At 36.9% G+C, this 20,097-nt stretch overlaps 1 long non-coding RNA gene across 1 annotated transcript in view; it reads right to left on the bottom strand.

The window, feature by feature from the left end:
- LOC144577568 (uncharacterized) overlaps nucleotides 1–20,097 on the bottom strand; it is a 695,104-nt gene that overhangs the window by 214,797 nt on the left and 460,210 nt on the right. The window contains exon 4 of the long non-coding RNA XR_013521736.1: nucleotides 17,252–17,334. This is a non-coding gene — a long non-coding RNA (uncharacterized LOC144577568). The remainder of the gene's footprint in view (nucleotides 1–17,251; nucleotides 17,335–20,097) is intronic.

The following is a 20,097-nucleotide window of genomic DNA, read 5'->3' as shown; positions in this document are numbered from 1 at the left end:
CAATATAATATTAAAAAGACGATTTACTTATGGAAAAGAAATTTCACAAAATGTCTTTCTTATACGTATACTTAACACCATTTGTAGCCTTCTTATTGCAGAATCATTTAGTTTCTGGTATATGCCCTGCTTTTGCTATTTTAATATTTCATTGTCAAATCTGAATGTATTTGTTTTATCTGCTCCTAAGCTCCCCCAGACACAATCTCTGGCTCTCTCATCCTGAATATGTGTTCAATTTTGTGTTCCTTTTCTCTGAATTGAATCATTCATCTATCATGCATTTATAATATTATTTTTAAAAAGTAAAATGGCTGTTTATTATTTTGGCTTTTGTTTTACTACTATCACCTTTCCTGAGAAATCTTCCCTTGTTTTCAAAAAACCTTTTTTTTTTGTGGTCCTCTAGTCACTTACTTTTAAAAAAAATGCCAGTTTCCAGGGAAAGATGGCTGAATAGGAACAGTTCCAGTCTGCAGCTTCCAGTAAGACCAATGCAAAAGGCAGGTGATTTCTGCATTTCCACCTGAGGTACCCAGCTCACCTCATAGGGACTGGTTAGATGCTGGGTGCAGCCCATGGACAGCGAGTAGAAGCAGGGTGAGGTGTCATGCCACCCAGGAAGCACAAAGGGTCAGAGAATTCCCTCCCTTAGTCAAGGGAAGCCATGAGGGACTGTGCTGTGAGAGACAGTACTTTACAGCCCAGATACTACACTTTTTCAATGGCTTTTGCAACCTGCAGGCCAAAAGATTCCCTCAGGTGCCTACACCACCAGGGCCCTGGGTTTCAAGCACAAAACTGGGTAGCCATTTGGGCAGACACCAAACTACCTGCAGGAGTTTTTTTTCATACTCCAGTGTGCCTGAAATGCTAGCAAGACAGAACCCTTCACTCCCCTGGAAAGAGGGCTGAAACCAGAAAGGCAAGTGGTCTTACTTGGTAGGCCCCACTTCCAGAGAGCCCAGCAAGCTAAGATCCACTGGCCTAAAATTCTCACTGACAGCATAACAGTCTAAAGTTGACCTGGGATGCTTCAGCTTCATGACGAGAAAGGTGTCCACCATTACTGAGGGTTGAGTATGCAGTTTTCCCCTCATACTGTAAACAAAACAACTGGAAAGTTTAAACTGGGTGCAGAACCCACCTCAGCATGGCAAAGCCGCTGTAGCCATACTGGCTCTCTAGATTTCTCTTCTCTGGGCAGGGCATCTCTGAAAGATAGGCAGCAGCCCAAGTTAGGGGCTTATAGATCAAACTCCCATCTCCCTGGGACAGAGCACCTGGGGGAAGAGGTGGCTGTGGGTGCAGATTCAGCAGCTTTAAATGTTCCTGCCTGTTGGCTCTGAAGAGAGCAGCAGATCTCCCAGCACAGCACTTCAGCTCTGCTAAGGGACAGACTGCCTCCTCAAGTGGGTCCTTGACCCCCGTGCCTCCTGACTGGAAGACACCACCAAGCAGAGGTCCATAGACTCCTCATACAGGAGAGCTCCAGGTGGCATTAGGTGGGTGCCATTCTGGGATGAAGTTACCAGGGAAGAAGCAGGCAGCAATCTTTGCTCTTCTGCATCCTTGTGGGTGATACCCACACAAATAGGATCTGGGATGGACCTCCAGCAAATTCTAATAGACCTGCAGAAGAGGGGCCTGTTAGAAGGAAAACTAACAAACAGAAACCAGTAACATCAATATCAACAAACAGGATGCCCATGTAAAAACCCCATCCATAGGTCATTAGCATCAAACAAAAAAGCTAGATCAATCCACAAAAATGAGGAGGAAAAACCAGCAGAAAAAGTTAAAAATTCTAAAAACCAAAATGCCTTTTCTCTTTCAAAGAACCCAAACTCCTCACCAGCATGGGAACAAAACTTGATGGAGAATGAGTTTGACAAACTGACAAAAGTAGGCTTCAGAAGGTGGTTAATAACAAACTCCACCAAGCTAAAGGAGCACATTCTCACCCAGTGCAAAGAAGCTAAGAACCTTGAAAAAAGGCTACAGAAACCACTAACTAGAATAACCAGTTTAGAGAAAAACATAAATGACCTGATGGAGCTGAAAAACACAGCTTGAGAACTTTGTGAAGAACACAGATACCAAAAGGTGAATCAATCAAGCAGAAGAAAGGATATCAGAGATTGAAGATCAGCTTATTATAATAAAGCATGAAGACAAGATTAAAGAAAAAAAATTAAAAGTAACAAACAAAGCCTCCAAGAAATATGGGACTATGTGAAAAGACCAAACCTACATTTGATTGTTGTACCTGGAAGTGACAGGGAGAATGGAACCAAGTTGGAAAACACTCTTCAGGATATTATCCAAGAGAGCTTCCCCAACCTAGCTAGACAGGCCAACATTCAAACTCAGGAATAACAGAAAATGCCACTAAGATACTCCTCAAGGAGAGCAACCCCAAGACTCCTAATTGTCAGATTCACCAAAGTTGAAATTAAGGAAAATATGTTAAGGGAAGCCAGAGAGAAAGGTCAGGTTACCCACAAAGGGAAGCCCATCAGACTCACAGCAGATCTCTGGGCAGAAACCCTACAAGCAAGAAGACAGTGGGGGCCAATATTCAACATTTTTAAAGAAAAGAATTTTCAACCCAGAATTTCATATCTAGCCAAACTAACCTTTATAAGTGAAGGTGAAATAAAATCCTTTCCAGACAAGGAAATCCTAAGGGATTTTGTCAACACCAGGTGTGCCTTACAAGAGCTCCTGAAGGAAGCACTTAAATATAGAAAGAAAATACTGGTACCAGCCACTGCAAAAACATACCAAAATGTAAAGGCCATCAACAATATGAAGAAACTGCATCAATTAATGCACAAAATAACCAGATAGCCTCATAATGACAGTATTGAATTCACACAACAATATTAACCTTAAGTGTAAATGGGCTAAATGACCCAATTATAAGATAAAGACTGGCAAATTTGACAAAGAGTTAAGACCCATTGGTGTGCTGTATTCAGGAACCCATCTCATGTGCAAAGACACACATAGGCTCGAAATAAAAAGCTGGAGGAATATTTACCAAGGAAATGGAAAGAAAAAAAAAAAGCAGGAGTTGCAATCCTAGTCTCTGATAAAACAAACTTTAAACCAATGAATATTTAAAAAGACAAAGGGCATTTCATAATGGTAAAGGGATCAATGCAACAAGATGAGCTAAATATCCTAAATATATATGCACCCAATACAGGAGCACCCAGATTCATACAGCAAGTTCTTAGAGACCTACAAAGAGACTTTGACTCCCACATAATAACAGTAGGATATTTTAACACTGCACTGTCATTGTTAGACAAATCAACAAGACAGAAGGTTAACAAGGATATCCAGGACTTGAACTCAGCTCTTGACCAAGCCCAAATCAACAGAATATATATTATTCTCAGCACCACGTCACACCTATTCTAAAACTGACCACTTAACTGGAAGTAAAACACTCAGCAAATGCAAAAGAACGGAAGTCATAACAAATAGTCTATCAGACCACAGTACAATCAAAGTAGAACTCAGGAAGAAGAAACTTACTCAAAACCACACAACTACATGGAAACTGAACAACCTGCTCCGGAATGACTACCAGGTAAATAACAAAATAGAGGCAGAAATAAATAAGTTCTCTGAAACCAATGAGACAATATATCAGAATCTCTGGGACACAGCTACAGCTGTGTCAGAGGGAAATTTATAGCACTAAATGACCACAGGAGAAAGCGGGAAAGATCTAAAAGACACCCTAACATCACAGTTAAAAGAACTAGCGAAGCAAGAGCAAACAAATTTCAAAGCTAGCAGAAGACAATAAATGACAAAGATCAGAGTAGAACTGAAGGAGATCAAGACACAAAAAACCCTTCAAAAAATCAATGAATCCAGGAGCTGGTTGTCTGAAAAAGTTAACAAAATAGATACACTCCTGGCCAGACCAATAAAGAAAAAAGGCAGGAAGAATCAAATAAACACAATAAAAAATGATAAAGGGGATATTACTATTGATCCCACAGAAATACCAACTACTGTTAGAGAATACTATAAACACCTCTACACAAACACACTAGAAAATCTAGAAGAACTGGATAAATTCTGGACACATACATTTAAGGGTTCAAATGAGGCAACTGAGGCTATTTATTGAAAGAAAGAAATTTAATCGGCTCCTGGGCAAGTTTCCATGGTCCCAGGAAAAGGGGCCAGAGAAGTCACGCCTGACTTCCCAAAGCCTGGGGTTTTCTAGCGAGTGAGAGTGTCTTGATTGGTTATGAGGGAACAGAATGTGGATGGGTCAAGCTGCTATTGGTAGGTAGGTGGGATTTCCGGTGAGCGGGCCACCCCGTGGGAGTGGGACCTGGACAGGACAAAATGCTCTTGTGCAGGTTTTGGTGGGCTTCATTTAAATCTTAGCGGGGTTTTCCAATGGTGGGCTAGGGGCTGGGTGCAGGGCTTGATGTTGAGAGCAGAGTGGTGACGTAGTATTCAAGCGCGGAGAGGGATGGGCATGTCCGAGCTCCCGGCGAGGCAACCGGCCTTACAATACACAGCCCCAAGACTAAACAAGGAAGAGGTCAAATCCCTAAATAGACCAATAACAAGTTCTGAAATTGAGGTAGTAATTTATAGCCTATCAACCAAAAAAAGCCCAGGACCAGATGGATTCACAGCCGAATTATACCAGAGGTACAAAGAAAAGCTGGTACCATTCCTCCGGAAACTATTTCAAACAACAGAAAAAGAGGGACTCCTCCCTAACTCATTTTATGAGTTATCAGAATCATCCTGATACCAAAGCCTGGCAGAGACACAACAACAACAAAATGTTAGGTCAATGCAATGTCCCTGATAAATATCGATATGAAGATTCTCAGTAAAATACTGGCAAACTGAATTCAGTAGCACATTAAAAATCGTATCCACCACGATTAAGTCAACTTCATTCATGGGATGCAAGGCTGTTTTAACATATGCAAATCAATAAACATAATCTATCACATAAACAGAACCAAAGACAAAAATGACATGATTATATCAATAGATACAGAAAGGGCCTTCAATAAAATCAATACACCTTCATGCTAAAATCTCTCAATAAACAAGGTATTGATGGAACATATCTCAAAATAATAAAAGCTATTTATGACAAACCCACAGCCAATATCACACTGAATGGGCAAAAGGTAGAAACATTCCCTTTGAAAACTGGCACAAGGCAAGGATGCCCTCTCTCACCCATTATATTCACCATAGTATTGGAAGTTCTGGCCAGGGAAATCAGGCAAGAGAAAGAAATGAAGGATAATGAAATAGAAAGAAAAGAAGTCAAATTGTCTGTGTTTGCAGATGACGTGATTGTATATTTAGAAAACCCCATCATCTTTTCCCAAATCTCCTTAAGTTGATAAACAACTTCAGCAAAGTCTCAGGATACAAAATCAATATGCAAGAATCACAAACATTCCTATACACCAATAATAGACAAACAGAGAGCCAAAGCATGAGTGAACTCACATTCACAATTGCTACAAAGAGAATAAAATGTCTAGAATACAACTTAACAACAGATGTGAAGGATCTGTTGAAAAAGAACTACAAACTGTGACTCAAGGAAATAAGAGAGGACACAAACAAGTGAAAAAAACATTCCATGCTCATGGTTAGGAACAATCAAGATCCTGAAAAGGGCCATACTGCCAAAAGTAATTTATAGATTCAATGCTATTCCCATAAAGCTACCATTGACTTTCCTTGCAGAGTGAAAAAAAACTAATTTAAATTTCATAGGGAACCAAAAACAAGCCTGGATAGCCAAGACAATCCTAAGCGAAAAGGACAAAGCTGGAGGCATCACATTACCTGACTTTAAACAATACTACAAGGAGGCTACAGAAACAAAAACAGCATGGTACTGGTCCCAAAACAGATATATAGACCAATGGAACAGAACAGAGGGGTCAGAAATAACACCACACATCTACAACCATCTCATCTTTGACAAACTTGACAAAAACAAGCAATGGAGAAAAGATTCCCTATTTAATAAATGGTGTTGGGAAACCTGGGTAGCCATATGCAGAAAATTGAGGCTGGATCCCTTCCTTACACCTTAAACAAAAATTAACTTACGATGAAGTGAGACTTAAAAATAAGACCTAAAACCATAAAAGTACTAGAAGAAAATTGAAGCAATACCATTCAGGACAAAGGCATGGGCAAAGACTTCATGACTAAAACACCAAAAGCAATGTCAACAAAAGCCAGAATTGACAAATGGGATCTAATTAAACTGAAGAGCTTCTGTACAATGATAGTTTCTTCGCAAAAAAAAAAAAAAAAAAAAAACCTATCATCAGAGTGAACAGGCATCCTACAGAATGGGAGAAAGTTTTTGCAATCTACTCATCTGACAAAGGTTAATGTCCAATCTACAAGGAACTTAAACAAATTTATCAGAAAAAAAAGACCCCATCAAAAAGTGGGTGAAAAATATGAACAAGCACTTCTCAAAAGAAAATATTTATGCAGCCAACAAACATGATAAAAAGCTCATTACCACTGGTCACTATAGCGATGCAAATCAAAACTGGGATGAGATACCATCCATTCCCAGTTAGAATGTCGATCATTAAAAAAGCCAGGAAACAACAGATGCTGAAGAGGATGTGGAGTAATAGAAACGCCTTTAGTCTGTTTGTGGGAGTGCAAAGTAGTTCATCTTCATCCATTGTGGAAGACAGTGTGGCAATTTCTCAAGGATTTAGAACTAGAAATACCATTTGACCCAACAATCCCATTACTGGATATATATCCAAAAGATTATAAATCATTTCACTATAAAGAAACATGCACGTGCTTGTTTATTGCAGCACTATTTACAATAGCAAGACTTGGAGCCAACCCAAATGCCAATTAATGATAAACTAGATTAAAAAAATGGGCACACATACACCATGAAATACTATGCAGCCATAAAAGAATGTGTTAATGTTCTTTGTAGGGACATGGGTGAAGCTGGAAACCATTATTCTTAGCAAACTAACACAGGAACAGAATACCAACCACCACATGTTCTCACTCATAAGTAGGAGTTGAATTATGAGGACACATGGACACAGGGAGAGGGTGGGGGATCAGGGGAGGGATAACATCAGGAGAAATACCTAATGTAGATGATGGGTTGATGGGTGCAGCAAAACACCATGGCACATGTATACCTATGTAACAAATCTGCATGCTCTGCACATGTATCCCAGAACTTATAGTAAGAAAATAAAATAAAAAATAAAAATAAATAATGAGGCTAATATAGGTCAGTTGTTTTGGACCTACAGATGAAAATTCCCCATAAATTCTATGCATTTACATGAAATCTGTCTGGAACTGTTATGGGCATTATATATTTATGCATTTTTTCTGTTACTTAAAACCATTAATGTAATTCAGTGATAAGAGTGCTTGCCCTGATTTCAGATATTCCAAGAAGAGCTAGAAGAGAAAAAAGAATGAGACACATCCCAAGCAATATCTTAGTAGATTTTCCAGGATAATTAATGTGTGAACATTCACATTTGATGTGCTTATAGATAAGTAAATGAATGCTCTCTGTGTGTGGTAGAGTGTGTTTGGACAGATTAAGGGTCAGCAGACTACAGTGTATGAGTTATATTTGGCTGGCTGCTTGTTTTTATACATGGAATTTTATTGGAGCACAGCAGCAACACTCTTTTGTTTACAGATCATCTATGGCTGCTTTTGTGATAAAATTGCAAGCTGAGTAGTTGTGACAGAGACTGTTTGGCTTGCAAAGCCTAAAATATTTACTCTGGCTCTTTACAAGCTTGACAACCCTTGGACTAAATAAAACCAAGTCAAGTTTCAGATGTGAGTATAAACCAAAATGAAGAAGACTGGAGAAAAAACAAAGTTTGAGAAGAGGTTAATCTTAAGTCATAGCATCATATTGAGGATGAATCCTGAAGCTCCAGAGAAAGTAGAAGTAGATTGATAATGGACCTGACTTAGGGATGAATAGAAAAAGAACCGAAATGTAGGTAGGTAGATTAGAAATAATCTGTACAGACAATGAACAAAGTTGAATTTTGCAGCTTTCATGTATGGTTTGGCAACCATCTGTAGTCTTCATATTTTGGTTATTGAAATGACAAAGAAGATGTAAATGAGTCTGTAGGCACTTAGTTTCTCAGTATATCCTCAGAATTTAGGTTCTAGGAACAAAGGCACAAAGCTAATGAAACATCAGTTTATTTGCTAACAAAAATTGCAGGTGAGCAAGATTAGTCCTTCATATTCACTGTGTATTTCTTATTTTCACATGTCACGTGCTCTGGTAAGTGACTATAAAGGAAAAATGGCAGATTTCCTTATTCTAGCAAAAAAAAAAAAATACTCAACTTGGGGTGGAAGTTTGGTCTGAGAATTACTCTTTTAGAAACATTATTTTCAGCAGATAAGGTTACCTGCTAGAAAAAATTATGAAGACCCTCTGTGAATGCTCCTGAGTTTCTAGTGTTCCTCTGACCAAAACCTCTGGATGAAAACCTCAGCTCATTTCAAACAAGCTGATTTCCAGTTGGAAGTCATGTAAAGAGAAATTTAAATGAATTCAAATATGTGAAGTCTAATTATAAGTCTGAATTAAATATGCTAATAACATGTATTAACTGCCCTCATTAAGCTGAGACTGTGAATATAGGTAAGGAGGATACTGAAGAGTAGTTTTACATACATTTCAGTTAAGAATAAAACTTCTAAAAACCTCTATCTTGAAATATAATTGCCGGGCCTTTAGTTAGATGTCAAACACAAAGTCTGAAGGTTTACACTGGCATATTATTATCAAATATTTTATAATGGCATCTTTTTAAAAGGATAATGGTATAAATGAATAAAGTGTATATTTGAGAAGACAGGAATCCAACTGACTGTTACATGCAGTGAAGTGTTTATGCAGTCTAACTTTGGAAAGTCATTTTAATGTTAAATGCAGGAAAATGAAGCACATTTCCTGAAATGCCTCAATTCTAACTAGAAGCTTCATTGACAAATTCTAAGAAGCAGCTTCACAGTTAAGGAAAACTTTTAATTGCTGAGTACCTATGCTTTGCAGTAATATATATGTAATAGTCTAGAGAAAATTCTATGCAGTTTTGGGCTTTTGTTTATGGCCATGTGACAGTTTGAAATCTTAGGTCATTTTGTAATATTATTTAGACATATGTGTGATTGTTACTACTTTGAAAAAAGAACAACTTTTAGATTATTTAAAATGTTTCAAAATATTACTTTAGCAGAAAATCATAGATATCTTTTATAAGATTTATTCAGTTACAGTAAAAGTAGAGGACAATATATTAGAAAGAATTGAAGGGATGAGGGCCTCCTGTTTCTGCTTTTGAACACTGGTACTGGATATAAAGAATGCTGGACACATATGAAACCAGGCTAATATCATGAAATAAGGAGGCCTGTTTCAGCCATCATTTCTGTAGTTCAATAGGCACCGAGGAGGCTGAGCTTGGCAGTGAGAGTTGGGCTGGCTAAACTTAAATGGAAAACGCTGTGGTACCACTATGATTAAATTAATCATATCCATAGAAATATTATTTATCATTCATATTTTAGCAGCTTGGTCAGAACAGAAACAAGAACTAAAATTCTAATGATACTTTGGCAATATGCGGAACATGATACTTTTGACTATTGCTACTACCTGTATTTTATCTTTGATTTCAGGGTAGTAACTTTTTAATTAGTAATTTCTAATCTTCAAACAAAACTCACTTCTCATGCAAGAATAATACTATTGTAGCTGTGTTTAAAGATCTCACTTAGTGTCCTCTAACATCCCATGATCCTTAGTAATAGGCAACAGTCTTTTGTCATAACTTTGAAAAACAGCAGTGTTCACTTTGCAGTGTTAACTCCTGTGCTCCTAGGCCACATTGAGTTCCAGGGATTAGCAACATGAACATATCTTTTTATGTCACCTTTTTTAATGCTATGGTCTGAATGTTTGTGCCACTGGCAAAATTCATATATTGAAACTTAATCATCAAGTTGATGGTCTTACAAGGTAGGGCTTTGTGAAGTGATTAGCTCATTGATGGCTCCACCCTTGTGAGTGGAATTAATGACCTTCTAAAAGAGGCTCATAGAGCTGCCTTCTTTCCACTATGTAAGGACACAGTTGGAAGCGGCCATCTTTGAAGCAGAGATACATCTTTGAAGGTAGATACAAAAGGTTTGAGATGACCTGCTTCTGTGTTTTACTCTCCCCTTTCTTGAGTCTCTAGAATGTTAGACACAGCCCAATATTGCTATTCCTAACTTAGACTAATACCTGTATAACCCAAGTCCATAGACACAAGCCCTATTCTGGGTTTACTCTGAGTGCCCGGCTGCTATTTACTGTCTTCTGTGAAGCCAGAGAATGAATCTTAACTGATGCTTACCTACTCTCCATTAAAAGCACATGCATGGTCAAATCCTTCCCGTTGTTAAAAAAAGGCAAAAAACTATAATTATGTTGGTTGGCCAGTATCTCTCTCGACCTTCCTTAATAATGTTCTTAGTCTTAATCAGAAATATGCTTCCCTTATCCAATACATCTTTCAATGAGCTTTTTAGATTTAGTACTTCATACGAAATTTGTACCTGAGCTACCAAAATGTTAAATTTCCAAAATGTTACATTAAGAAGATATTGTTTGGGATTTGTCTCATTCTACATAGGTAGAATTACTTGCTTCTCTTTATACACATAGGTAGCATCACTTGCTTAATTGGACATCACACTAGAGGAAAAGTAAGCATAACGTACCACAGAGTCTTTGTTGTTTGCATGTTTTTCCCAAATGAGAGGTTGTGAACAATTTCACTCATTTTTTAAAAAGAAACATGGTCATAAGAAACAGTGCTGAAAGAAAACAAAATAAGGCACATAGAGTAGACAGCAATTGTGCAAACCAAAAAGATGTGTACAAGTTTGATGACAACCAAAACAAATATTTTCTTAACGAATCCTATTTGGAATATCGCCTAAGAAGTAAGATTAAATAAATAAATAAAATACAGAGGTTCATTGGCAGATCTGGCAGATCAATCCTAATGCTCCAGGTGCCAGAGGAATATGATTAACTCAATCCCGGGCACTGAAGTTAAAAATAAAAATTTTTTTAAAACTATGCTTTATATGCTGAATTGGTCTGCTAATTAATCAATGTACTTTCATGTTTTCTTAGAAGTAACTAGAAAGACATTACTATTACTATTAATAATTAAAGTGAGAGTAGCTATTTTAGCCATAATGGCATATCATTATTAGTTGTTAGTTGTAACAAACCTACCACTGGTATTGAATATGAGAAATGCAATTAAGAATCATCAGAGCCATCAAGAGACGAAGTGTGTACAAAATATACATGGACCGCAAAGATTTAAGAGAAAATGCTTGCAGAGATGGGGGTCTAGTGACACATAAACCACCACAGTCCGGCACGTAATTGTTTTCTAATTTTTAACAGAACTCTGGATACAATTAATTTCATGTAAATTACTGCAAAACTTCTATTTTGTATTATAATTTGAACATCTGAAACTTGGTGTAAGGGGTTTTTTTTTCGTATTGAAACACTGTAAACAACCAAAGCATTAATTATTGAAGGAGTCATGTAAGGAATTATTTGAACTATCCCAGTGCTCCAATGGCAAGGCTGTGAATGGTGCAGCTATTACTCAGGCTTGACTTCCAGGGATTCAACAGGAGCTTTGCTAAAATAAAAGTCACAGAACATAATCCCACATTAATTTTTGTTTGCCAAACAGAATTTATTATAGCTATAATCAATATCCCTTGGGAAATGGAATGTTAGAGGGCCCCCAAAATAATAACTTACAATCTTTTTCATATCAAATGGTTTATCATGATAATTTCCACTGACAGGAGTGCAGATTCAGTATTTAAAAATAGAAAAGACAAAAAGAGGTGAATATATTTGTTTGGTAGGGCTGCCATAAAAATACTACAGACTGGATAGCTTTAACATTAGAAAATTATTTCTCACAATTCGAGGGCTGAAAGTTCAAGATCAAGGTGCTAGCTGATTTGGTTTCTCTTGAGGCCTTTCTCCCTGGCTTACTGATCACCACATTTTCATTGTTTTTTCATACGATTTTACTCTGTTCATGGACAACCCTGATGTTTATGTGTATATCCTAATCTTGTCTTTTTATAACAATACCAATGAGTCAGATTGGATTAGGGCCCACTCTAATGGCTTCATTTTAAATTAATTACCTCTTCACAGGCTCTAATTCCATTACAGTCATTCTAAAGTACTGAAGGTTAGGGCTCTGACATATGGATTTGAAGAAAGAGAAGGACATAACTCAATCCATAACAGGGAGGAATTAACAAAAAGAAGAAACCTGAAGTTATTAAGGAAAATGGAATCATCTGATTTGTGGGAATTGGCCAAACATAATTGGTAGATTGTAACAGAAACTCCTGGCTAGAAAACCTCTCTATGATGAACATGGACACATAACTGATGAATTTAGCTACCTGCTTAATGGATATTTATTACTGAAATAAAGACCAAATAATTAGCATGGTTTATGTGACTCTGGACTATCTTTCATTAACTCTAAATAATTATTTCTTTCAAGTTCTTCTTCTCGGTTTAAATTCAAACCACACTGGATCCTTTTCATTCTTTTCTTTTCTTTTTTTTTTTTGAGATGGCATTTCACTCTCGTTGCCCAGGCTGGAGTGCAATGGCGTGATCTCAGCTCACTGCAACCTCCACCTCCCCACTTCAAGCAATTCTCCTGCCTCAGCCTCCCAAGTAGCTGGGACTACACATGTGCCACCATGCCCAGCTAATTTTTATATTTTTAGTAAAGATGGGGTTTCCCCATGCTGGACAGGCTGGTCTCAAACTCCTGACTTCAGGTGATCCACCCATCTTGGTCTCCCAAAGTGCTGGGATTACAGGTGTTAGCCATCGTGCCTGACCTGATCCTTTTTGTTCTTTAAACAGGCCATTCTTCCTTATTCATGGAATCTTTGCCAGTGTAGTTTCCACTACTTGGGCATATTAGCATCTATTTGTGAATCATTCTTACTTTGAGTGTCAAATACCAGAAAAAAAAACAAAAACTCTCACCTGTATCCTTGGCTTATTTCAGGTTTCGTAGCTATATATCCTGGTATTAGTCCATTCTCACACTTCTATAAAGAAATATCTGAGACTGGGTAATTTATAAAGGAAAGAGGTTTAATTGACTCACAGTTTCACATTTCTAGAGAGGCCCCAGCAGTGTTGGTGGAAGGGAAAGGGGAAGCAGACACCTTCTTCATAGGACAGCAGGACAGAGTGAGTGCAAGCAGGAGAAATGCCAAATGCTTATAAAACCATCAGATTTCATGAGAATTCACTGTCACAAGAACCACATAGGGGGAACTGCACTGTGACTGGATTACCTCCAACTAGCCCCACCCTTGACATATAGGAATTATGGAAATTACATCAAAAATAAAATTTTGGGTGGGGACACAGTCAAACTATGTTATTTCACCACCGCCCCCTCCCAAATCTCCTGTCCTTACATTTCAAAACACAATCATCCCTTTCTAACAGTACCCCAAAGTCTTATCTCATTGCAGCATTAACCCAAAAGTCCAAGTCCAAAGTCTCATCTAAGACAATGCAAGTCCCTTCCACTTATAAGCCTGTAAAATCAAAAGCAAGTTAGTTACTTCGTAGATACAATGGGGATACAGTCATTGGGTAAATATACCCATTCCAAATAGAATAAATTGGCCAAAACAAAGGGGTTATACTCCCCATGCAAGTCCAAAATCCAAGAGGACAGTCATTAAACCTTAAAGTTCCAAAATGATCTTTAACTCCATGTCTCAAATCCAAGTCATGCTGATGTAGAAGGTGGGCTCCCACAGCCAGTCCACCCCACTCCCTAGGCTGTTTCACAGGCTGGCACTGAGTATCTGTGGCTTTTTCAGGCACATGGTGTAAGCTGTCAGTGACCCTACCATTCTGGTATCTGGAGGACAGTGGCCCTTTTCTCACAGCTCCACTAGGCATTGCCCCACTGGGGACTCTGTATGGGGGCTCACATCCCACATTTCCCTTCTGTACTGTCCTAGCAGAAATTCTCCATGAGGTCTTTGTCCCTGCAGCAAACTTTTGCCTGGACATCTAGGCATTTCCATACATCCTCTGAAATCTGTGTGGAGGTTCCCAACCCTCAGTTGTTGACTTCTGTGTACCCAAAGGCCAAACACCATGTGCAAGTCACCAAGATTCTGAGTTAACACTGTCTGAAGCAATGGCCCAATCTGTATCTTGGCCCGTTTTAGCCATGGCTGAAGCTGGGATGCAGAGCATCATGTCCTGAAACTTCACAGAGCAAGAGGGCCTTGGGTCAAGCCTACAAAACCATTTTTCCCTCCTAGGTCTCCAGTCCTATGATGGGAGGGGCTGCAGCAAAGGTTTCTGACATGCCCTGAAGACATTTTTTCCTTTTTCTTGACAATTAACATTTGGCTCCAGGTTACTCATGCTAATTTCTGCGGCATGCTTTAATTTCTCCTCAGAAAATAGATTTTTCTTTTCTACTGCATTATCAGACTTCAAATTTTCCAAAGTTCTATGCTTTTTTCACCTCTTGAATGTTTTGCTGATCAGAAATTTCTTCTGCCAGATACCCTAAATCATCGCTCTCAAGTTTAAATTTCCACAGCTCTCTGGGGAAGGGGAAAAATGCTGCCAGTCTCTTTGCTAATGCATAACAAGAGTGATCTTTACTCCAGTTCCCAACAAGTTCCTCGTCTGCATCTGAGACCATATCAGCCTGGACTTCATTGTCTATATAACTATTAGTATTCTGGTCAAAGCCATTCAAGAAGTCTCTGTGAAGTACCAAACTTTCCCATATCTTTCTATCTTCTGAGCCCTCCGAATCTCTAGAAAGTTCCAAACTTTCCCACATTTTCCTCTCTTCTTGGCCTTCCAATCGGTTCCAACCTTTGCCTGCTACCTAGTTCCAAAGTCACTGTCATATTTTCAGGCTTTACAGCAGCACCCAACTCTCAGTACCAATTTACTCTATTAGTTCATCCTCAAACTGGTATGAAAAAATACCCAACACTGGGTAATTTATAAAAAAAAAAAAGAAGCTTAAGCTGGGCATGGTGGCTCATGCCTGTAATCCCAGCACTTTGGGAGGCCAAGGCAGGTGGATCACGAGGTCAAGAGATCGAGACCATCCCGGTCAACATGGTGAAACCCCGTCTCTACTAAAAATACAAAAAATTAGCTGGGCATGGTGGCATGTGCCTGTAATCCCAGCTACTCAGGAGGCTGAGGCGGGAGAATTGCCTGAACCCAGGAGGCAGCAGTTGCGGTGAGCCGAGATTGCGCCATTGCACTCCAGCCTGGGTAACAAGAGCAAAACTCTGTCTCAAAAAAAAGAAGCTTAATTGAATCACAGTTCCACATTGCTTGGGAAGCCTCAGGAAACTTACAATCACGGTGGAAGGCAAAGAGGCAGGCACCTTCTTCACAGGATGGCAGGACAGAGTGAGTGCAAGCAGGGGAAATACCAGAGACATAAAACCATCAGATCTCATGAGACTCACTCACTATCAGGAGAACAGCATGGGAAAGACCATCCCCATTATTCAATTATCTCTACCTGGTCCAGTCCTTGGCACATAGGAATTATGGTGATTACAATTCAAGATAATTTTGGGTGGGGACACAGACAAACCATGTTATTCCTTTACCACATAATGACTTTTCATTTATCATTGTTACAGTTTGTAACTATACATGTATGTGTATATGTATGTGTATATATACATATCTTTTTCCATTAAAATTAAAGTTTTCTAACTCAAAAAAAGACTAGTAATAACACAAGTTAGTAATTATATGACACATACCCTGTGAAAGGCAGAATTCATTTTATATATGTTAATTCATTTAATTATTATAACAAGGCTAGTATATATTTAAAATGAGTGTCATCACCTTTGCATTTATAAATGAGAAATTAGAGGCACCGTAAGTTTTTTTTTAATTACTTAAGGTCATGTATCTAAAAGAGTGCTAGGACTTGAACCCAGGTAGATATGGCTTCATTGTTTGCTATTAACTAATATCCTATCTCATATAGTAAACCCACTGCCAATTAATGACTACTCTACTTCTGATATATTGCATATCTCAAAATGTGATTCCTTATTATATAAAAAGCAACAAAATTAAGAGAAAATTCCATAAGGTTATCCTGATCACAGTGGAGTAGAGGAAGCCAAGAGACTTTTATCTCAGTGAAACAGGAAAGATCCAGCTTTTCTAACTTCATAAAATAATAAAGTTGGCTGGCAGTAAGTATGCAAAGTTTAGGAAGTCAGTAGGTTTATAGTGAATAAAAATGAATATAGGCCAAATCCTGCACTAAATTATGGTAGCTGGCAAATAAAGGAATCAAATGAGAGAGAGAAGAAGAAAATACTAATTGAATATCTTAATTACTGATTAGTGAGACCCATTGTGATATCTTTTAAAACAATGCATACATATATACCAGTTACTGTAAATATCTACCAGACTGTCTATTCTTTGACAAAGCATCTGATAATGATCTTGGAATAGAAAACCAGAACTTTAATTGACTACCTTGTTACTAACTTTGAGGAAGTTGAATGTGACAGTTAAGAGACTATATTCTGAAGTCATGTTTTATGGATGCAAATTAATAACTTGTGTGACCTAAGGAAATTAATTAACCTCATCCAAAACATAGAACACCTATTTTGCCGTATGGTAGTAAAGTTTAAAGAAATTATTCCACACAAAGTACTTAGAACAATGTAGTAACAAGTGCTAAAGGTATTAGGTATCATGATTTTTACCCTGATCAAGGAATTTTGATTTTTAAGTTCACCAATTGTATGATTCATTAATGTCATTAAACGTTTTTCATTTATGAGTTATCTTTTGGGAACAGATACAAGAAGTTGCAATTCACATAGAGCTCAAGAAAAAACAGTGCTGAGAATTCCTTCAGTCTTGAAACAGAGGGCACAGATCAAAGTTTGATGATTTATGTAAAACAATATGTCCCAAATCCCAACTGCACCTCAAAGTCTAGTGAAAATAATTTTGCTTATCTTTTATTCATGAACTTACCTCTCTAAATTTTCACTTCTCAAGAGTCATGGATCTACATATGCAGATGCTGATGTGGAAACAGAAACTTCCGTGATGCTGACCTGAAACAGAAATATCCATAGGGTTAACAGCTAGAAAAAAATAAATCTTAAAATACATGGCTCCTCCTCTATGGCATAACTGCTATGTATATAGTTAAGTAGTCCAAAATCCTTTAACCAGTAATTTATCAATATGCCCAACCAGCAACATGAGGTAAATAATTCTTTTATTTTATTTTAACCTTTTCATTTGTTTCTTTTTATTGTAGGTAAGTTACTATTTATAGTCCTTAAATAGTATATAATTTACTATAGTAACTTATATGAGTCCTTAAAAAATACTGACCAATGAAATGAAGTAAAGAATATACAAATAGACATATATATATATTTTTAATATTTGAATTACAAAGTTGATATTTCAGATAACTGCAGAAATTTTGTACTATACAAAAAATAGTCCTCATAACAACTGGTTATCCCCAAGAAAAAATTGAAACTGATTCTCTACCTTGTATCTCAAACAAAACCTTACTATACATACATTATAAAGCACAGTAGTTATGACAGAGTGGGATCAGCGCAATAAGAGAGAAATAGACTAATGAAATAAAAATCCTCAACACAAACCCATGTATATATGGATATTTAAGAAAAAGACAACACTGCATAACAGTTGATTTAAAAGAAAAACAGATTTAATTTATTTAAAAAATGATGATGGGATAATATATATATATATTTTTTGAGATGGAGTTTTGCTGTTGTTACCCAGGCTGGAGTGCAATGGCACGATAGCAGCTCACCGCAACCTCCGCCTCCTGGGTTCATGCAATTCTCCTGCCTCAGCCTCCCGAGTAGCTGGGAGTAGCACCACCATGCCCAGCTAATTTTTGTATTTTTAGTAGAGATGGGGTTTCACCTTGTTGACCAGGATGGTCTCGATCTCTTGACCTCATGATCCACCCACCTCAGCCTCCCAAAGTGCTGGGATTATAAGATTGTATATATTTAATATTTAACATATAATATGTGACATCTAATATGATATAACAGTTACTAATCATTGTCAAAAATTCTTAACCAGAATCAGAAAGCACTAACCAACCTTAGGACACTAGAAAAAGAAGAATACATTCAATCCAAAGTAAGCAGAAAAAAAGGAATAATAAAAATTAGAGCAGGGCCTGCTAAAATTGAAAATAAAAAAATCAATGAACCCAATAAATAAATAAAATGAATGAGACTCTAAACAGGCAAAAAAATAAAGAGGGCACAGATTACCAATATCAGAGATAAAATGGGACAACAATATATATTTCATGCACATAAAAAGGATAATAAATACTATCAACAATTCTATGTCCACAAATTAAATAGCCTGGAAGATTTGGGTCAAGAACTTGAAAAAACACAATATGTCAAAACTCACACAAAAAGAATTAGACAATCTGAATAGACCTGTATCTATTAAGAAACTGAACCAATAATTAATGACTTTCTAAGTCAGAAAACAGCAGGCTTAGATGAGTTCACTGGTATATTCTACCAAAAATTAAAAAAAAAAAGTACCAATTCTTGAAATGTCTTTGAGAACGTAGAAGCAGAGGAACTGTTTCTTAATTCCTTTGATGAGACTGGCTTTATCCCAACACCAAAAAAAAAAAAAAAAACACACAAAGACATTAAAAGGATCTAGATGATCAATGTCTTAAGACATTATCTAAAGATGAATATCTTCTACAAAAATAAATGCAAAAATTCTTAGCAAATTAAACAATGTATAAGAATAATTATACGTCTGATTAGGTGGGATATATCCCAGGCATGCAAGGCTAATTGACTATTGAAAAAACTAATCTGTTATATCAACAGGAAAAAGAATAAAAACTAACAAGGCCATATAGAAAAAGCATTTGACAAAATCCAACACTCATTTATGATAAAAAACAGAAAAAACACTCAGTAAACTAGGAATTGAGGGCGACTTTCTCAAGCTAATGAAGAATATCTACAAAATACTTACTGATAACTTTATACTTAATAGTGAGAAACTCCAAGCTTTTCTGATAAGATCAGGAGTAAGTCAAGAATGAAGTCTTAGTTAACGCAATAAAATAAAAAAAAAGGAAGTAACAGATTTACTGATTAGGAAATAAATACAACTGTTCGCAAATGACACGAATATACAGAAAATCCAAAAAGACTGACAAAATTCTCCTGGAACTAATCAACAGCTACATATGGCAAGGTTACATGACACAAGGTTAATATACGAAAGCCCATCCTTTTCTAACATACATTTAGTCTTAAGGTTGTCAATAGGTTTTTGAAACTGTAACTTTAAGTGAAACAATGTACAGCAGATTTTTGAATAACATTTCATTTGTGTTGCTTTGTTAAAATGTTCATGAGGGAAAAAATTGTTTTTTCTTTTAATTCATATGTCCTTTTACTTAAAGTTGCAATTTGCAAGAACCTATCAATGATGTTAAGACAATAAAATTGAAATTTGAAATAAAAACAGTAAAATTTGTGGTAGCACACTCCAAAAATAAAATATGTAGATATAATTTTAGCAAAATATGTACAAGATCTATTCAAGAAAAACCATAAAATTCTGATGGAAAAATCAAAATAACAATTTTATTTTGAAATTACTTTATTTGAAATAAAAAGATGCAATATTGTCAAGATGTCATTTCTTCCCAACTTACATTAACCTACATAATTCAATGCAATTTCTAGTAAAACCTTAGTGAGTTATTTTGTGAATACTGAAAAACTGCTTCTAAGATTTATGAAGGCAGACAAAAGACCCAG

This window comes from Callithrix jacchus, chromosome 8 (genome assembly GCF_049354715.1).
Source record: "Callithrix jacchus isolate 240 chromosome 8, calJac240_pri, whole genome shotgun sequence".
Classification (NCBI taxonomy): Eukaryota; Metazoa; Chordata; class Mammalia; order Primates; family Cebidae; genus Callithrix; species Callithrix jacchus.
Note: the sequence above shows the minus strand (reverse complement) of the source record. Positions and strands in the feature narration are given on the sequence as shown.